Source organism: Herpailurus yagouaroundi, unplaced genomic scaffold (assembly GCF_014898765.1).
Source record: "Herpailurus yagouaroundi ecotype Mexico unplaced genomic scaffold, PumYag 159, whole genome shotgun sequence".
Lineage (NCBI taxonomy): Eukaryota > Metazoa > Chordata > Mammalia > Carnivora > Felidae > Herpailurus > Herpailurus yagouaroundi.
The window spans coordinates 51448008-51451219 of record NW_024412400.1 but is presented as its reverse complement, the minus strand read 5'-3'; the positions used below and the strand labels follow the sequence as shown (position 1 = coordinate 51451219).

The following is a 3212-nucleotide window of genomic DNA, read 5'->3' as shown; positions in this document are numbered from 1 at the left end:
CTGAGTTCTTTTCCTTCAGACGTGCCCATAAGCACTAGAACTTTTGTCTGGAATCTTTGGAAAGGCACCCTTCTTATTCCCCGCCCTCACAATCTCTGTGTGTGTGTTTGAAACCGTCAAGTGTTTTGCACCTCCCCTGTCACCGCCAATACCACACTGTCCTTGGGTTTTTCGCCTGCTAGTCGCACCCACGCTGTGGAGGCAGCTCCTCAGGTGTCCTTTCTTCCCGGCTCTCCGGCAATTCCTCCAGGTCCAGCATCCCTGCTCGGAGCTGCCTGCGGCCCCACTCTGCAGCTGACCCTCTGGTATCAGCAACCTCAAGAAGGCTACTTCCAGGGCCCAACCGTGCCCACCTCCAGGGTGGCTGGGAAAGCAAAAGGGGATGATGCGGGCAGTGCACCTGCCACGTCAGTGACCCTCAACGAGGTTGAGCTTCTGGTTAGTCGTTTTTACTTTTCCAAATTTCTGTTGTAAGAAATCCTTTAAAAATTTTTTAATGTTAATTTATTTTTGAGAGAGAGGCAGACAGAGAGCGGGGCAGGGGCAGAGAGAGAGAGGGAGACACAGAATCTAAAGCAGGCTCCAGGCTCCGTGCTGTCAGCCCAGAGCCCGACGCGGGGCTCGAACCCACAAGCTGTGAGATCATGAACTGTTGTAGGCAATTTTTTTTTTTTTAATTTTTTTTTCAACGTTTATTTATTTTTGGGACAGAGAGAGACAGAGCATGAATGGGGGAGGGGCAGAGAGAGAGGGAGACACAGAATCGGAAACAGGCTCCAGGCTCTGAGCCATCAGCCCAGAGCCTGACGCGGGGCTCGAACTCAAGGACCGCGAGATCGTGACCTGGCTGAAGTCGGACGCTTAACCGACTGCGCCACCCAGGCGCCCTGTTGTAGGCAATTTTAAATTCATACGGTAGTATTGTGAGTCTCCCACATTCATGACCCAGCCATCTTGTTTCACCTATATCTCCACCTCACATGTCCCTCTCCGTGTTTCTTCCAGCAACTGGATTATTCCAAAGTTAAATTCAGGGAATCTATTTTAATTTTCAAAATCATCATATTTCTTGGGGAACCTGGGTGGCTCAGTTGGTTGAGAGTGTCCGACTCTTGATTTCGGCTCAGGTCATGATCCCAGGGTTCTGGGATCAAGCCCCATGTCGGGCTCTGTGCTGAGCATGGAGCCTGCTTAAGATTCTCCCTCTCTGTCTGTCTGTCTGTTTGCCTCTCCCTCTGCCCCTCTCCCCTGCTTGTGCACACACGTTCTCTCTGTCTCTCATAAAAACCAAATAAATCAATATAATTTTATTTCTTTTTGAAGAGGTAATATTGACACGACTCAAATTCCAAAAGTATAAAGGGTTAAAAGAGAAACGCCCCTCCCTCCCTCCTCACCTCTGCTCCTCCATGTGGTAGATTAAAACTGATGTCCACTGTACTCGAAGACATGGAGTTTGTTTCTCCCCCTTGAATTTGGGCTTGGTTGTGTGAGGTGCTTTGGCCAAAGGGACTTCAGCAAACATCATGCAAGTAAAGGCTGGAAAGTGTTTGCAATGGGTTGCTCTCTTTCTTCTGGGGGTTCGGGCATTGCCATGTGAAGCCTCCCCAGCCACTACCAGTCAAAACCACAGGAATGCAACCTGGAATAAAATGGTTGTTTTAAGCTACTAAGTTTGGGCTGGGTCGGTATACAGCACAGGTCAACTGATACCTTCCCAGCTCCCACACCCACCCAGTGCGCTCCTGCCCAGGGGAATACAATATCACCGGCTTGTGAATCTTTCCAAAGACAGTCTCTGTGGAAATATATATTCTCCTCCCTTCCCCTCTTGTCCCTTTTTAAACAAACGATAACACGCGGTTCCTAACCTAGTTGTAGCTGTTTGACATAACAAGGTATTCGGGAGATCGTTCCCTACCAGTGTACGAGAAGCTTTCTTCAGAGTGTGCCATCGGATGCACAGACCATAAATTATTTAATCAGGCCTTTATTGATAGCGTTTAGATTGTTTCCAGACTTCGGCCGTTTCCAGCAACGCTCGCAACGAACAACCTCGCAGTCCATCATCAGCACGCCTGTGAGCATTTCTGCAGGAGGACTTCCTGGCTGCGGCTTGCAGGGTGTAATTGCGACGGGCCTGCTCGTGGAGTATAACCTGTGGGGAAGGACTTGCTTTCTGTTCCTCGGGCCTCCCCTCTTCTCTCGGGCACAGTTGTCCAGCTGCAGATTCCCAGTGTCCCTACTTGTTCCTCTTGCTGACAAGGGCAACGCGGCCAGTTCCTGCTCACCCGGACCTCTCCCACCCCAGGATGGGACCAGGCGAGGACTGGGGGTGCTCTGACCGCCCCCCCCCCACCCCCGCTCCATTCCAGGCCCTAGAATGTGAAAACGCTGATGCGTGGAGCTGCTGAGAACTATGCACAACTATGATTCTGTGGACAGTTCAGATAAGTTATCATTTACTGACAGACACTAACCAGTCCAACAAAGGCAAGAGTCTCGGTGCAAACAAACAAGCGTCTGGAGCAGCAGGACAAAGGAGCCTGTGTGTAACGAATTCCAATGAAATATCCCATTCCCCACTTCACCCCCAGGCCATTAACACCAAGGAGCACTCAACCTCACGAAGCTAAACAAACCAGAGTTGCGGTCACCAGGAAGTGTCCTTGGTGACTGTGGAATAGGAGTTGGCACCAACCGCTGGTACCGTGCCTGGCGGCTCAGGAGCCAAGGGCACACGCCCGCTCCCTGGTGCCCAGCCGTCTTCCTCCCTTTCCTTTCACTCATCCCAAGGCCGGCTTCTCAGAAGACGGGGCTGGGCTGGATCTCCCTGCCCCTGGGAGGAAGCACGTTCTGGAGGAGACTGGAGCCCCACTGTGACCTTGCTGCCCTTTGCCGGGATCCCCATGAGGACTGAAGTGGGGGGGGGTGGCTGGCTTTTACTGTCACTCTCCTCCCTTCTCTCCTGTTTGGCAGAACTCAGCATCTGCTCTGTTCCTTGTCAATACTTGGTAAACCTTCCCTTTCCTTCCTGCTTCTGCGCCTCGTGGCTGCGTTTGCAGACCTCTGTGGCTGCTCCGGATTTGGCAGGTGACGGCAGCGTTCAGTCTCCAAGGTGCCCGGCCCTCCTCTGCCTGGGTGTGGAGGGGATCCAGGGCTCAGAACTCCCGGAGCGGGGAGACAGTTCTGTCCACACCTGATAAGACTGA

The 3212-nt window shown here is 52.2% G+C and overlaps 1 long non-coding RNA gene across 1 annotated transcript; it reads right to left on the bottom strand.

The window, feature by feature from the left end:
* Positions 1–253: 253 nt before the first annotated feature.
* LOC121033898 (uncharacterized) lies at positions 254–2035 on the bottom strand. The gene is made up of 3 exons (XR_005792183.1): positions 1922–2035; positions 1398–1642; positions 254–364 (listed from the first exon to the last, which is right to left on the bottom strand). It is a non-coding gene; the product is annotated as an uncharacterized LOC121033898 (long non-coding RNA).
* Between the last annotated feature and the right edge of the window lie 1177 nt (positions 2036–3212).